This window comes from Falco punctatus (genome assembly GCF_963210335.1).
Source record: "Falco punctatus genome assembly, chromosome: 20".
Classification (NCBI taxonomy): Eukaryota; Metazoa; Chordata; class Aves; order Falconiformes; family Falconidae; genus Falco; species Falco punctatus.
In genome coordinates, this window is record NC_137600.1 from 6,236,087 (window position 1) to 6,253,509 (window position 17,423).

At 51.0% G+C, this 17,423-nt stretch overlaps 1 pseudogene across 1 annotated transcript in view; it reads right to left on the reverse strand.

The window, feature by feature from the left end:
• The window catches only part of LOC308055847 (hydrocephalus-inducing protein homolog), a 103,157-nt pseudogene that overhangs the window by 71,460 nt on the left and 14,274 nt on the right, over positions 1–17,423 (reverse strand). Inside the window, exons 6-10 of the transcript XR_013931977.1 lie at positions 12,791–12,915; positions 10,002–10,203; positions 6,611–6,794; positions 1,873–1,972; positions 243–361 (exon numbers count right to left, since the gene is read on the reverse strand). The product of XR_013931977.1 is annotated as a hydrocephalus-inducing protein homolog (transcript). The remainder of the gene's footprint in view (positions 1–242; positions 362–1,872; positions 1,973–6,610; positions 6,795–10,001; positions 10,204–12,790; positions 12,916–17,423) is intronic.

The following is a 17,423-nucleotide window of genomic DNA, read 5'->3' on the forward strand; positions in this document are numbered from 1 at the left end:
CCAGCTGGTCTCAAAGGGAGGTTGCCAAAAAGCAGCGACTGGGGCTTTGGGAACAACAGACACACCCTTCAGACCCCATCAAAACTATCCAGATTCCGCAAAACCTCCCACATTTCACTCACGTCAAATATTCCGTGCTCACAACTGCCGGCGTTGCCAGAAATCCCACAGGCCCACAAAGCTCACCGCTGCCCCAGGAGCCATCAGGATCCACCCCAACCCCAGCAAGCCCCACTGCTCACCTCATAGCTGTGGGCTGATCCAACAAAAACCTTCCCGATGTCCAGCTGGTCAAAGCTGAAGCGCAGCTGGGGCCCTATGCCGCTCCCTTTGATGCGCAGGGGCAGCCTGGTCTCACGGCCTGGGGAGAGATCGCCATGTCAGTACGGAATTCCTTCTGTTCGCCTGGATTTTCCAGGCAGCCTCGGAGTCAGTCCCTGACTCCGGGCTGGGTGGCACCAGCACTAGATGCTCCGCGAGAAGATACAGGACCCCTCTCTTCCCTCAGGAGATATACTTTGGGGCTGGCTTCTCATTTCTAACCGAGTCCTTGGGCTGCTTTAGAACTTAGCAATCACTTTGCACCCTGAAGAAGATATGCTGCGCATAAAAGACGATTTCGGAATTCCTTCCCATGCACTTAGACAAGCTTTGAAAGCCGTTCAGTGAAGGCACAAAGCTCACAAAACAGAACCAAAGATAAAAACCTGCTGTCTGTATCGCTGCCATCAGAGACGACCGCACAGGAGCTGAGAAGGAAGAGCCCAAGCACGGCCCAGCAGCCGGCTGACAGCCGCACCCCAGCAGCCTGCGGAACCCTGCCCAGTTACCGTATCAATAAAAAGCTGTTTCCTGGCCTTTGCATCCGCCAGCCTGGAGCAGTAAGGAAGGGATCAAAGCAGCTGGGTTAGTGATCTCAGCACCCTCCAGAATGGGAGCCTGGCTGCTGGGGACCACGGGCCTTGCACCTCCTTCCTCTGAGATGGGGAAAATCATTTCCCTGGATGGAAATCTGACAGGGACCTCCCGCTCTTGAAAACCACCTCAAGCAGCACCACACAGACGGAGAGGAAGGACAAGGTAACCTGAACCACGGAGCTTGCTGCAAGCATTCCCTGCCCCGTGCCAGCACAGCAAAGCCATCACCTCTGTAAGGGCAAAGGCAGCGTAACTCGGTGGGTCAGTGATAACCGCTGCCAGCAAAAGACGTGACAGCACTTCTGTCAGCCAGGAGGAGCATAAAGCTTGTCTAGCAGACTGCTCGCCCCGTGCTTCCTGGGCAGGGAGCTCACCCTGCTGCGGGCAGCGAGCCCTGTACAACACTACGCAGATGCAGCATGGACTTGGAGCCACGAGGTGACCGGTCCCACGCAGGGAGAGCGGCACACGCCTGGTACTTTCACAGACACCCTGCGCTCAGCGGGGCTCAGCCACCTACGGTCTGGCAGCGCCTGGAGAGCGGGAGGTGACCCAGGGGCAGGGAGCACGATTCACTCAGCTCCTACCGCCTCAGGAGCCTGGCAGTGCATCCATGGATCCAAGGCTCATCTTGCAGGTCTACAGGGGCTTAGTGCTCGTCCACCAAAGCTCTTCTGCGGCGCAGCTCTCTGGCCTTTACAAACACCTTGCAGCAGAGCACATGCCTGGTAGGAAAGCTTATCCCCTCGCTGCTTTGGCTGCTCTAGAGCCATCAGTGGTCAGAGCCAGGCATCCCAAGCCCTGGCTCTGCACAGACCAGCTGGAAGCCACAGGGGCAGCAGGAAGGTGCCGGCGCTGCCCTTCCTAGCAAGTCCACGGGGACCAAGTGGGCTGGAAGAGTATTTGTGCCCTGCCTTTGCGGTGGGTGGCAGGAGGAGGAGAAAGGAGCCGTACCTGAGATGTCGCAGTAGACTGTTTGTTGATAGACTCGGGCTTCTCGGGGTTTGAAGATCACCTTAATTTCAATTGAAGAATTTGGCCAGACATCTCCCTCCTAAAACAGAAGCAGACAACAAACCATTTATCCTCAAACACTACATTTCTTGTTTGCAACCACAGCCCTGTAAGCCTTTATTTAGAGCATCAATGAAGAGCAAGAAGCAAACAGCACTTATCCAGGTTTGTAAGACTTTGGAAGCAGCTGCAAAAAATGTCAGTCCCTTACCTTTACTAGCACCTGGTAAAGGCTTTTTTTTTTCCTTAATTAGGGTTCTAATAAAGGAACCCAACTGGCTGGCTTCAGCAAATCAAGCATTTCTTCAGAAGTACCAGCTGATCTAAGCACAAGGCACCTTTTTCCTCCAACCCTTCCCTTGCATCCCTGTCTCCCTATGGCCATGGGAATGTTTTACCCAGATCAGAAGAGAGTCAGCAAGTCAAAGGGATTTTTCCACTCTTCGTTACAAACGTGCTGCCTCTTATACCCTCAACCTGTACGTGCATGTAACTCTTTAATGGATTCTGGTGAGTCAGGGCACTCGGCACCAAGTAGAACAAGCCCTCCTGCCTGGGGAGCAGTGAAGACCAGGTTCCTCCTGCCCTGTGCCGCCAGCACTGAGCCAGCTTGCAGGCTCCTCCAGCTGATGGATGACCTGAGAAGGGAGCTGAGAGTCACATGCAGCCCGGTTCTCTCTGCAAGGTGCGTACATCCCTGTTTCCCTGAACACAGGCTCAAACAAGAAGAGATGGCATTTGCTTACAGCTCCACACCTACTGCAACCAGCAAGCTCTTTTCCTTGCCAGGCTCTTGCTCCGGGATTTAAGTCCGGCCCATGGTACCAGTGTGTGCGCAACCGCTGCTTCCTCAGGGTCTTCATTCTCTCCCCCTCTCTCAGAGTCCTGGCACTGGTGCTCAGTCCCAGGGAGCCTTGTCATGTGTTTTCAGAGACATCCCTGGCTTCTAAAGGCTCTTGCTTCTTGCGACCAGTTTCAACAAAGGCACCACTGACATTCCCCTCAGTCTCCAGCACTACAAATGCTTCCTCATCCATTTGTTGGCATAAATATATGCGTCTCTGACAACCGTAATAATATTTTAAAGCAACGAAAAAAATAAGGAAGACCACAAAAAGAACAGTTAATTTTCTATGCACAAAGCTTGTTTCTGCTTGCTGCTGGGTATTCTCCGTACTTTGTCCAGAAGAATCTTGAACTGACTGGAGCCTCCAGCACTGCCGCAGCATAAATATTCAACAACTATAATACTTCCCATCAACTTAGCACATAGAGCTCAGAGGCCAGCCCCCACAAAAATTAAAGAGCTATGACATGCTGAGTTACTGGGCTGCACCTACAATGATTCCCTAATGCACAGCCTGCTCAGAGGGAAGAACAGGTAGAAAGAACTGTTTCCAACTCCAACAAACCAAGCGTAAGAACACAGAAGAAACAATAAAGTCACCTGGATTTTTCTCAAAACCTAGAGAAAACACTTTGCCAGATCAAATGGACCTTGTGTTTCTACCCAGCAAGCAACTGGAGGAAGATGAAGCATTACTATACGATAACACACTCGCTTGAGGAAGCAAACTGGGGACACCAGCCTGCAACCCACAGTCAGCGTACGAGACAGCAGATCCCTCGGGTCCTGCTGGGATGCTGCACAGACTCAAAAGCGTCCAGAGAGTAATCTTGAATTTACAGGAATAAAAGCCTTTGGGGTGCTGCTCCAAACAACATAAGCTCTGCTACGACACCTGGAGCTTGCCTAAGCCGAGCCACTGAGAAGAAACACTCAGATGACGGATTTCCCTGGCTTGGCTAATTAGAGTCTAATAACTCACCAGCGCTCCTCACCCAGCTGCTCGCTGTATGTTTAACAGACTGAATTCAGTGGTCTCACCCTGGGCAGGCAGTCCCTGGGGGGGTGGGGGTGTGTGTGTGCATTAGGCAGCTGCTTGCATTTGCTTCCAGCCTGACAGCTGTAGCTGAACACACACCCCGGCTCACCGGCGTTCTGCGCTCCTCCTTAAAGGGCGCTGCGTGGGCTGAGCTGCCCGGTGGTGCCCTTAGATCCTCCAGCTGCTGGGGTCCTCTGCCCAGAGAGCTGCTGACAGCCCTCGCTCGGCTCCTGCGTGACAAACTGTGCCTTGCCAGGCTTACCAGCACCACCCGCCACACAAACCATCGCTGCTGCTGTGCTGAGGAAGGACGTTAATGAAATGCTGAGAGTAGTGACGATGCTTGAGGTCTTCATCTTAGAGGGGCACCAAGCGGGGAAGGAGAGCACATCCTGAGCCTTCAAACCAAATCTCTCCTTCCACTGGGGCCAGAAAAAAAGCTTCTGGCAGCCTAAGGCAGCAGTATCAGTCTTTCAGGTCAACTATCTAACAAAGTACTCTTTTGCTGCTCGTTTCTGCTGGATCACAAGTCAGTGGTACTCACTGGTCTATTTTATGTGCCGCCATCAGATATATTGGCCTTGTGGACGCTTCGGGGCAGTTTGGTTATTACTCAGAGGCTGACAGAGGCAATACATCTCCCGTTAACGGAAGCAAGCGTAACACAATTCATAAGCAAAAACGAAGCTAAGCAGGAAAGGAAGAAAATTTAAAAGAACCGTTGGCCTGGTGAATATGTATCTGCTAACAACAGCGCGCTTTTCCAGCTGAGTGAGTTTAGCTGACTTTGGGATTCAATGAACTCCAAGGCCAGCACATCTGTGACAGAAATACAGCCGACATCTCTGATAAATCAAATTGGAGACACGCTCAGAAAGCCAGACTTACACAACAGCTTGTCTCCCACAGGCTTGGATGGCTGCTCAGAATGTTCATGGTCACATGCTAATTCCAAAATCACTGCCTCCTTTTTTGTTATTATTTTCATCCACAAGTTAACCCCATACAGGCTGAAATAACCCGCTGCAGCTTCCACAGAGAGCAACACCTGGCAGCTACCGGCCCGCTTACACAGCAAAGCTGCTGCACAAACCCTGCAAAGCCACCCTGCCCAGAGAGCCTTTCCAAGGCTATCGTCCCTCCAGCGGCCTCCTAACCTCTGGGAACCTCCAGCCGCTTCTTCCAAGGGTTTGATTTTTTCTATAGGGTGCTCCCAGGGTGATAGGTGGGAAGAGCAGCAGCCGCTTTTGGCCAGAAGGTCCGAGGCAGCAAGGTCCAGGCTCTGGCGGGGCCCCTCCAGCAGATTTACACGGCGCTGCCAGAAGGGGCCTGCCCAAGCTAAAAGTTACGGGGCTGTCACCGGGGAGAAGGTTGTGGAAGTCAGCGGCAGTGCATTCTTAGATTTTACACTTGATAAAGAGGAAAAAATACTAACATTTGATGTGAAGACACCCATATGCCGGGGGGGAAGACAGACACCAGCAAAACTCTGAATGTGAAACTCATTGTTCCACAGATCATGGAATTAATGGGAATCAGAAGATTGATAATGCTGGACAGGACAGAAGGGAGAGGCTCCTGCAGTAGCCCACTTACGCTCAGTCCTAGAGCAAACTATAACATCAACACAGCCATTCAGGAAAGGTTTCCACTCAAGACTTGAGGCCAGGCTACACTCTGGCTCCGTACAGCGCTACACGGAGCACCAGGACTCAGTGGGCAGCCAGGCTGCTGGACCTCACCCTAATGCACTTCAGGAGCCCAAGAGCAGGTTAAGCTCCTTATGGAGACCTAGCCCAGTTGTAATGAAGCAGTAGCCCTGGGACATGCTCCAAAACCGGCTGACACACTGCAGGATGCTCTTCATGTTCAGCTGATCAGCTCCCACTCCCTGCTACAGCCCTGCTGCTCCGACACAGGCTCTTGGTCACATCACACTGCTCTCAGCTGTGGCGGTGTGAAACTGCAGCTGTGCTGACATGGGGGGCTCTCAGCCTTGTACGGGCTATAGGAGCAACCAAGAAGAGAACATGATCCCCTTCCTTAAAAATAAATAACAAAACAATAGTTTCCCCTATTTTACAAGAAAGAAGAGGCTAAGATTATTCTAGGGTTTGCTCCAAGATGAGAAGGGATTTTACACTGCTCAGACAGCAGGCATTCATCATCTCAGACCATGCAAATATTCAGAATCAGGGCTCTAGTTAATTGAAGGACATGAGGTTTTGTTTGCATAAACACAAAAGCAAAAACTTTTCTCTAAGCGTGCAATAGAACTCAAAAAAGTCTGTTTAAACCCGCCAGCCTTGCGTGCAGGCTCACAGACGACACTGGGAGGGAGATTCAGGCACGGTCTAAGTCCAGATTATATGAAGGGATTGGTCTTGCCGCAATTAAACTTGGGCTGAACTTGCCCTCCTTTCCATAGAGGACCTTTTCATTCTTCAGTATGTGAACTAATACTCATGGTTAATCCCCACACACTACGTGTAAGGAGTGCCCTTATATATAATCATCGATACCTCGGAACACTGTCAGGACACTTAGGAAGTGCCCTTAATTTACAGCCCTTGCAGCAGAACTCAGCTTTAGGCAGGCTCTCAACGCCTGCCCGGAGCTCGCAGTTTAGAAATGCTTTTTGCAACGATCTCTCCCAGCCTCACTAGAAACCTCACGTCTCCCTCTAGGCACATCAAGACACTGATGCGGGGATCTGCCAAGCGACCTCATTCAGGGAGAAGGAAGAGGAGGAAGAGGAGGAGGAGGAAGGGAGGTTCTCAGCTATCACTTACCACTGGCTCAATGGCAAAAATATCACTGGAGAAAAGCATAGAGTCTTCCTGCACCTTTGCCCTCTGGTTCTGGAAGGCACGGGAGAGAAGGGCAAGGCGCTCTTGGAGCGTGGGGTCCACCGCGCGCTGCTTGAGAAAAGAATTCCTCTCATTCTCCTCCTGCTTCTGCAGCCTGCGACAGCGCCTGCAGCCATGGGGAGAGACAAACCAAGCAGATCATTTAATAAACAACATATTTGCAGAGACTGTCATGTAAGCGCAGGAGCAGCAACGCACTGGGGGAGGAACAGCAGCAGCAGCTCAGCGAGGGGCTGACCCCAAGCCACGGGGTCCCAAGCAGATCAGGTTATCACTCCTGCACTGGCACGGCAGGCACTTTTACGCCACACTCACAAGCTAAGAAGAGGGGTTTGAAAGCTAGCAGCCCTCAGGAGAGCCTCCTGGCTCAAAGCTACTGCCACGACTAATGCACAACCCCACCAACACCCTCAGATGGCTTTGCCGCCCATAGAGGTGCTCGGGGGAGACGGATGGAGATGAAGGAGCACCCACTGCAGTGCTTCACTGGGAAGCGGAGAAGCAGCCGGGCTTCAGCTGCAGGTTACCAGCATCGCTTGTTTATCTTCCCTTTTGCACTGGCAGGGATAAGCGAAATGGCTGCTCCGTTGCCTACACTGCCATCCAGCAGAGGATCCCAGAGCACTTGCAAAGCAAACTAATGCATTCGGGCATCGCATCACTTGAGTGAAATTAACGGGTTTAGGTGCATGAAGACAGAGGCCCTGAGAGCCTTGCCTGGCATTGAAACAGAGCAAGGTCTTAAAAAGATTCGTCAGGATGTGTTTGGTACTGTGCTCTGGGTGATGCTCTCTTTGTGTCGAGGTAAGAGAGAGATGGCAGGGCCTATTCCCTCCCACTGACCACGTTCAAGTAGAGGAATGTGCTCTGAATGATTAGAAAAGGTAAAGGCGTGTACTCTGAATAATTAGGAAAGGTTCCATTGAGGATGTTAAAGGAAAACCATGAGTCAGAAGATCATTGAACAAAGAAAGTTGAAAGGTTTACTCCACCTAGATCCCACCTATTATGAATAGAATGACTAGATGTCGAAATCAAATGAATATGTATGTAAAGATGTTGTAACCTCTCACAAAAACTGTATAAATTACCCGACTTTTCACTGAAAACTTCAGAGCTGGTTTGTCCGGTGCAAATCGGTAGCTCCCCAGTGTTGCACGGAATAAATACCTTTGCTGCTTAAAGAAAAAATTAGTCTCCGAGCTGTTACTCTGTGCCGTTTTGGCATCAGCATTAGCCAATAAAGAAGTCAGCACCAGCACCTCTGAATCCAAACCCCTACATCCAGCCTTGAACCACTTCACCTTTTTCCTCTTTTGGGCCTTCTCCACAGAGCTTTGACACAGGTCACCTCTGCCTTACTTGGTAGCTGTAGCAGCGATCATTGCAGCGTTGAAAGCTCACAACCGAGAGGTGAGGAGGGAGCACTGCTGCAGAGCACTTGCTTCCCAGCTGGCACGTTGCTGTGCCCCCTTCACGCTCCAGTCCCCTGGCCACCAAGAACCAGCAGGTGACTACTCGAGGGGGGTGAGGGGAAGGCTCCGTACACAGAAAATCGAGGCAACACGCTATGAACAGGACAGCAGTCACCACCCAGCTGAATTCCAATACAATCAGCAAGGAAACACAGTCACGGACGTTCCTAGCGGCACACAGACAGAGCCTCGGGCAGATGCTGTCACCGGTGCCAAAAATACTTTCTTTGGCTCGCTCCCAGTGGAGTGTCGTGGGAAATGTTTCTCCATGGCTGACCTACAGCGCTGTGCATGAGGAGGGCTTCCAGCCACCAACATGAGCAACCCTCAACTCAGCCTTCAGCAACGGACAAGAATTCCACCACTACATCCCAGAAAGTCCTGCAGGAGGGAGACAGAGCAAGCCCCTGGGTAGACCTTGTGACGAGCCAGGTCTTTCTGGGTGACAGCAAAGCACAGGCTGCTGCACTGCCTCCTCCCATTGTCAAAGTCCTCTCTGCTCTCAAAAGATCTCAAAAGCTGCTCCGACAGCAGCACAGTGGCCTCGGAGCCATGACCACCCCTAAGACTGCAAGTAAGGAAGAACAAAGCGCCCTGGTCACAGTAAAGAACACAGGCTGGCATGAGATCAAGCGTCTCTGCAAAAAAATTGGGGAAACACGTCAACTCTGGCGAAAGCTGGTTGCTTCTGAGGGGAGAGAGGATCACTCAGGGTCCTGTCTGAGACGGGCAGCTGGGGAGAAATGCGAAAAGAATGGCACAGGGAAGTACTAAGAGAAGGTCATGAGATTTTTTCCTTTAGCACACTGCGCTTGCACCAAAGTCACACACTGTGTAATTAAAAACAGAGAACAGTGGAAAACTAGTTTTGGCCTTCAAGGCATTTCTGACCTAATTACATTGAACTTTATTTGCTCAGAAGCCCTTAAAAAGTGCTCCAGTTGAAGGCAGTTTCCTGATCAGCTCTGGGTTCAGATTAACTCCTATACACCTACAGCCGTCCAACTCTGAAAAGTCACACAAGGACTCCCTAAATCACCCCAGCTTTGAAGTGTCGTTTCCAGTGCCTCCCCCTGGGCCAGAGGCGTTTCCTTGCTGCCCCAAACGGAATTTCAAAGCTTCAGAGACACCCTTTGGAGAGCCTGCCCCACCTCTCAGCACCGTGAAGACACAGGTGCTGACACCCAAAGGCACTTCCAAGTCCTGTCCCTGACTTCCCCGCAGAACCCTCCACCTCCAAACTCTCCCCAGCCCCGGAGAAGGGGCAGGGATACCTCGTTGTCCTGGAAGCCGGGACAGCGCGAGGCAATTCAGCATCCTACAGCCGGATGGCCTCAACGTTCAGGGCCAGCAAAGCACCCTGCCCTGCGCACTACTGCAAAAGCAGGCTGAAGGAGGTTGCTGTCCTACAAGAGCTGGAGGGGAAGAAACTGCAGTGAATATCACAGCAGGTACGCTGCCTGCAGCTGTTAGGTGCTACTGCTCAACGCCGTCCCAGGTAAGGAGTGCCGACACTTTCCTCAGCCTCACAGACCCCCTGCCAGCCCAGGGACCAGGCCTCACTGATTTAGGGCTCCCACAGATGGGAATTTGCTCTCCGAGGAAATGCAGCCATTGCAATCAACCTTTCCTCCCCAAAACATCAGCTGGAACATGGATGGAACCAGAATGGGAAGCACCGAGCTCCATTACCCTGAAGCCCAGGGACACAGACCCGGATGCGGTGGATGCTTTATTTCTCCTACACCATCCAAAAAAGCACCAACATCCCTCTGAGGCCGTATGGTAGTTTCACCCCTGGGCAGTGTGTCTTACTGAAAGGAATCTTTCCAACGAACCTCAGCTTCTCCTGATCCTCCTCCTCTTGAGTAAGAAAAGCCTTCCACTGGAAGTGGGCTATGATTTTACTCCGGTTGTGGATGACCACACATCTGTGATTTGACAGCGTGATGTAGGTCTTCCCAACTGCCAAGGAGTTTCTGTCCAGCCTAATGTTGACATCTTCAGCGGCTCCATGAAGGCTTGTGTGCGTATCTTCACCTAGAACAAAGCAAAAGGCAGACATTGCTCATAGCCCTTGCTGATGGGAGTACAAGGAACGGAGGAAGCCACAGGGAACAGAACTGTCACAGCTTTTAGCTGTGTGAGCAGTTCCACAGATCAATATATTTATTGCATCCCGAGAGCTGCACGTGTACAGCATGAGGATGTCCTGGGCACCACCTTAAGCACCTTATTTCTGGGTGGGCTTGTAAAGATTTATCCCCAAGGCGACACTATCTACAGGGAGACGTTTTCAGTGTGCCCAGGTGGCCTTTGGGTCACCATCCCATGCGGGTCACAGGGAATTCTGCATCTGAGTCATTCAGGTGACTCTGAGGAGGCCCCACCTCGGTCACGGCTCGCCCAGAGTCTCCTGCAAGCACGCCACCAGGGTTGTGTCTCTCCTGATCCCTTGTTGCCAACAAGCGAAGGTGCCTGGGGCATGCAGGCAGAAGAGGGAGGTAAAAAGAAACAGGCAAAGTGACAGCCCACGGCAGGATGGGACGCAGATGAGAACTTCACCGTGTTGGAGCAGCAGTGCCCTCACTTGCTGTGGGTCTGTGCAGACAGGTCGGAACGAGACCGGTGGGGCACGGCCCACACCAACCTGTCCATCACAGCCCTGCAAGTCCATTTCTTCTGCCTGGAACCTGTGGGTGCCTATGCCCGAGCGTGCAAGTCTACACCGAGTGTTCCCAAGCTGTCCCACAACCCGAGCGAGCACACCTTTGCTTTCCGCCTCGGCCCAAGCTGAAGAGGAGAGAGCCCCTGGCTGCGCACAGCAGCCGATTAACGCCTGGAGTCTTGCTGGAGCACCTGCCAGCCCTTCACCCTCCAGAAGAGACCCCCACCAAAGCGCCCTCGCTGCCAGAGCTTCCAAACCTTCATTCTTCCCAACCAAGCAACTCCCGGGAGTCAACTAAGCTCAAACTTGAGCACCGAGCCTACTCTGCCTGTTGCAGGTGAGGGTCTCCCAGGTGAGAAGCAAACCACAAACACGAGACATTCTCCGTCGAAATGGCACTTCTGTGGAGCGTGTTTAAAGCCTCAGAGCCAGCCCCAGCTGAGAAGGGCAGCGACCCGGCCATCCCTGGAGAGCATCCCCCTGCCGAGGCAGAGCCTTCTCCTCGCTGCACGGGTTACAGCAAGGCAGCCAGGGGATGGACCTGCCTTTCCAAGGCTGCCACGCAACAGCACGGGGGAGAGCTGGCTGCCTTCTGGGTGGACTCCTTAAACCCTAAGCCAGACACAATGCAGCGAATCACAGTTGTTCCGGCAAAAAGAGCCCCCCCTCTCTTGGAGGGAGGTTGGAGAACGACTCACCCTTCAAACAGATCTCTGCAGCCATTCCTTCACCTCCACACATGGAGAGTTCAGCCTTCGTGCCTGTATAACCTCAACTTCTCTGCTCTTAAGGGAGCCCAGGAGGAGTGGGAGGGATTCGTGGCCAGACATGAGTTATGTTGCAAGAGAAACAGCAACGTCTCCATGACTGGACAGCCGGCTTTCTATAACAGACAACTCAGCGTACAAAAATAACCGAGGTTCAGAAGCGTTACAGAGGCAGGCGTGCTTTATAAGCCTTGCCTTCCCCCTCCGCTGAATCCTCGGCGTACGTTGGCAAGCAGAGGAAGCAGGACCCAAGAACTGGGAGACATGCACAGTGCTTTGAGCGTGCACAACTCAGGTTCATGGAAACATGACCTAATGCTCTACGAGACAACTAACTACGGCAAAATAAACTCCACGAAAACTATCATGGTCTCACTGTCTAAACCCATGGCCACGTGGGTCTTGAAATAATGGGTATAGTTTTGATCTTCAAAGCCAAGCTGAAGCCTTTGAAATTTAATTGTTCTTTCTGCCCTTCTCCAAAGTACAGAGCAGCTTCTATATGAAGACTGAACAGGATTCCTTAACCTAGAAATCACACAAGAGATAGTGTAAAAGCACAAACGGCCTGGGAAAATCCAAAGGAGGAAAAATTTGTCACCATTTGTCGTAAAACAGGAACCCAAGGGCCTGAAATAGTATTAGTCAGAAATTACAGAAGTGTAGTACCAGCACTTTCCCAAGCAATATTCCTTCCTTTGGAACGTACTGCCATGGGAGCCTACAGAAGCTCATAGCTACAAACCCGCAAAGCAACTGGACAAAGGCTTGGAAGGTAAAACCATCAGAAGTGATTAAACAAAGATGGGAATAAAGCCTCCAGCACAGAAAAATACTAACTCCAGGGCCCACGAGGCAGAAAGCACATGCACTGCCTGCTTCTACACGCTTTGCTGAGCATCCCCTACTGCTGCTCTCCTGGAGAGGAACCGGGGACACAGACACACTTACACTTACGCTCCTGGCTGACACCAGCATCCCCCAGGGAGAGACCAGCACGCAGCCACACAGAACAAGGGCACACTCAGCCTTTGCCCCTTACCTGCTCACTTGAAGCACCAAAACATGCAGAGGTTTTGAAAGAAAAGGGTTTAGAAAGAAAAGGGTTTAGAAGGAGCCTGCAAAGCAAGTTTAACAGTCTTCTGCTTTGAAGGACGCAAAGCATGGGCACCATGCAGTGTCCAGCACTTACCTGTGTCGTAGTGAACTGTCAGGGGTCTGGAATAATCACCCGTCTTCTGTGGGTGGAAGTCCACTGTTACTTGCATGGCATCGCCAATCCCAAGAGTCCCAGCAGAGCGATCAACAGAGAAAGGGCTGCAACACAGACAGGCACATCAGGATTACTGTGGGACATTTGGGGACTATGTGGCTGTCTCGCTCACTTCAGCTCACCTGCGCAAGCAAGAAGCAAACAAACCACAGTTAGCAGAAGAAAAAGAGAACAGACAGTATCAGAAACTGAGCCACCAACTCGACTCCTGAAGAGCTCCAGCCCTCAGAACATCCTATGCTATAAAACGACCTCATCTCCCCCATACCCTGCATCCAGTTCTCTGCAGCAAGGCTCAAGAGTCTGACTGCTAGCAAAACGATCGGAGGACGGTTTTTGAAGAGCACTGAGATGGTGAGGGTTATTTGCATGCACAGCCTGACACGGACTTCCTCAGGAATCCGTCTTGTCCTGCCACCTATACACCTCAAGAGATACAAATGTCAAGGCAATGCCTGTCCCAGTGAGATTGCAGCCTGGAAATCAGACAGGGAGAAGAGAATTTCTTCTTGAAGACCAGAGAATAACTGGAGTTTAAGTTGCAGAATTCAACTCTTTTTTTTTTTTTTTTTTTTTTACCTTGAAAGCATCCTGGTTTTGCCTAAGAAAGGGCACATTTTATCAGTGTTTCAGTGAAAGCTGCTCTAAGCCAAGAAAAATCTGTAGGAGTGCAAAGGCACATTAAAGTGATACAGAAACAAGAAAACAAGACACAAAAGGAGTACCCATTTACAGCCTGAACAATTAAACCTCTAGCTAAATGAAGCACCATTAGCAGGAGCATATTGAGGCAAGTTTAACAGGAGGTTTTCGGTGTATTCACAAGCAATGCAGTCTGGGGCTCCGGGTTGTAATCCAAGCTTGGTAACTGTTTGCTTGGCCCGCTGGAGGAATTCTGTGCAATGCGTTGGAAATAATGATGAAAAGGTGTTGGTGTACTTTGGATTTAACACGAGCAATTATGATTTGTGGCCAGGTAAACAGCTCTTGGCTGACAGACACATAATTCAGTTCTTTAGTGCTCAGGGAAAAGTCAGATGCAACATGCTCCTGCACAACAGCAGCTGGGCTTTGCGGCTCCTGTACAGCCTCACTTAGAAAGCAAAAGGTACTGGCTTTAGTGCTTTGCTGGTGGTCAATTTGTCACCTCAAAAACACCTTCCAGAGAGTTTCCCAGTGATTAGGGAATGCAGCACACAAAAATAATGAGAAAATCAGGAGCCATGCATGAGCTGAGCTTCATTCATGGAAGTAGTGACAGCTGATGAAATTGCTGGAGTTCCTGCTCATTAAGGAGATATTGCTGCAATTAGGGGCCTGACCTGCTCCCATGACAACAGCAAGAACGTTGGTAGTGACTAATGGGGAAGCACTGGGCCTGCAATGTTCACGTGCTGGACCTGAGACTTTTGAGAGGGAGGAGGAAAGCCAAGGTGCCACCAGCCTCAGAACCGGACTGCTCTCCATGGCCCTGCACCTGCACTGGGGGTTGTGCCTGGTTATACTGGGCAGGGCTCTGCTGGTTCTCAGCTGGCATCACTGCCTGCTGGAGGAAAGGCGCAGAAAACTTCCCCCCACCTTTTTTTTTTTTCTCCCCCCCACCCCCCCCCCCACCCCAAACATGGCCAGAACAGAAAAGCTGCTGTTTAAGGGCCACAATTCAGCACCACCTCCTATCCCATCCCCTTGTCTGCATACCCCTGCCCTCAGATAGCTGGGATGGGAATAACACTCCTGAGGATGACTTCAGGGGGTGCCCGAGAAAGAAGGTATCTTCCCATCTTCAAATTATCAGAAGAAGAGGATCCCACCGAGGTCAGGACTCATTCTCAGGACTGAGAAACAGAGCACAAGTCAGACACGGCACCTCCTGCCTCCCACCCCATGCTGTACCCACGGGACAACTTTGTTACTGCTGTCGCAGCTTGGTATCCCTCACGTAGACCTGGTTCTCCAAGACCCAGAGGGATGCAAGGTCCATGCTTAACCTCAACTCTGAACTTCAGTGCACGTCACTAAGCTGTTCCCTGCAGCCTACAGATAAGAGATGCTAAGGAAACGTCCCTGACACACTAATAGCCACATGAAAGCCACTGCCAAGAGATGAAGCTGGCAGGCTAAACTCTGGCCTTTCAGCCATTAACTGTGAGCTGTTCTTTAGGATAATTCTTGTCCTGTTAGATCTACCCTGTTAGTGAATCACTACTGCTCCTGAAACGACAGGAAAGATAAGGTTTGGAGGTTTATTAATAGCTCTTCTTCTGACATCCTTTTTAACTATGCCCATTTGTACGTTTGCTTTGTTGTACAACATCTAAACTGTCACAGGTCCAGATCTCCCAGCGGTGCCTTGCAATCCCCAGCTTGTACAAACTCATCTAGCCGCACCAGCCCGAGGGAGACCTTCCCACCAGAACCTGCTGAGATCTTGCCCGTTACTGCCCTGCAGAAAGGGAGCAACACCAGACTAGTAAGCAATTTCATAGGGATCTGTTCTGGCATCTGTTGTCCTGTCCTTGTACATCCTGTGGTAACTCTCCAATCCCACACCTCGATGTTGTATATGGGTACTACAGGGGGCTCCTAGCACTGCACCTTGTAGCATCATTTCCTGAGCTTTCAGAGCCTGGTGGGACATTCCTTAATGTATCTTCTCAGACGGATCCTCTCTGACCCCAAAGCACAGCGTAGCACAAGGTCTGTAACATCAGGAAAAGGCAGTGCTGCGCTGAGATCTGCTTCCAGACGCCATTTTCAACTGAAACGTACTGGAGTGACATTTATCTCCCTGAATGCCATGGAGAAGAAACTCGTTATCCAGCCTTAACAATGAGAACGACAGGAAGAGACTTTCTATATTTACACTAGTACTGCTCTGACTCTCCAGCCTACTTGTCACGCTGGCTGGGAGGCCACTTCTTTCCTGCTGGGGTTGCTGGAGCCACTGAGCTCACCTGGGACCTCAGGGCAGGTACCTGGGCAACTGCTCACAGCACAAGCAGCAGGGAACCCACTGTCACACAGTGCAGTCCCCAGCACTGGCTGGAAGAACCGCTCCTGGCACACCATGGCCTCATCACACAGCGAGAAAGAACGTGGGAGTTCTGCTCTCGGGCTGCAAGGGAACGTGCTGACCTGGTCAAGAGGGGGGAACACTTGGATTCTGAGTGGGGGATACAAGCTTGGGGCACTACAATCCAGATACTGGAGGGCTGGGCTGCCATTCACTGGGACACAGCAGAACTGCATGCAGCCGAGGGATGGGAAATGCAAAAACCTGTATTTGGGATGGAAGAATCCCTGGCAGTACAGGCTGGTGGGCACGAAAGCCTTTCTACGGAAAGGGAGCTTAGGGGCTGCAGCACAGGACATACAGGGAGATGCTGGGATAAAGGGCTTTGCACAGCCTGGAGGAGGACAGAGCAAGGCTGGTATTACCCGATCTTACTTCTCGTGTTGTGTGCACACCCGATCGAACTCTGACACTGGTCTTGCTTTGAGCGCCGTGTTTGCTCAGATGATCTCCAGAGGTCCCTTCCAAAGGTATTCTGAGTTTCTCTTCTCCATCAGCCCGATTCCATTTCACATAGCCCCCAAATTTCTCATATTTCCTATACATCTGTGCATATATGCAAACAGATGGTAGACAGACAGGCACTGGAGGAACTCAACCCCTAAGAAAGTTCCCAATGAAGAATTCATTATGACATTTTGCTGAACACTTAAAGCAAAAAAAATAAAAAGAGCAGAAACACAGGAACTTCAGAGTATTTAAAAAGAAATCTGAAGGAAAGTGGGGGTGACCTAATTAGAATAAAACACTGCTTATACTCAAAGATTTAAATCATCAGTTTGAAATTTCAAACTGGCTTTCAAAAATTTGTAATGAAATGGAAGAGATGACTGATGCCTTCAGCTGACATGGGAAATCTTACCAGCTTTTGATCTCTGCAGACACACACAATCCAGTTATTCAGAATTCTACTTTTTTGTGTGTCGTATGAAACTTTTGTAACGCTTCCCATCTCTCTGTTGCAAATCAGGACTGAAAAATTTAATTGTTGAAGTTCAGCATAAAATCCGTATCAAGCAGGATTCAACACACGCTGGATCACTCAACGGAACAGTTGGCAAGGACGTTGCCAAGAGATGCCAGACACGACTGGGTATCTGTTTTGGTGGTGACGACTAGATCTGGAAATCCCAGAGGGAAGCTGTACAGGGATTTACAAGGTCCTGCCTACGTATTTCCACAGTGACAAGCAGCAGCCTGCTTGAATAGCATCCTGGAAGCCTGCTTCAACAGCCTTGCCAGGCTTTGGTAGGAGCCTCTTGGACCCTCACGCTTCCCAGGAGAAAGAGCAAAGAGCCTTCTCTTGACCCCTGTTTTCCTGGGGAAGAAACTGAAGCAACTCAGGTGCACTAAGGCAGACGGTCTTTGCTGCATTCTGGACGTCAGCTCCTGCACCAAGACCTCTGGGACCAAGCAACTCGGAGCTAACTACCAGCCAGCTGAACTGGTTTCCTTGCAGGTGCAGTGTCCAAAATGCAT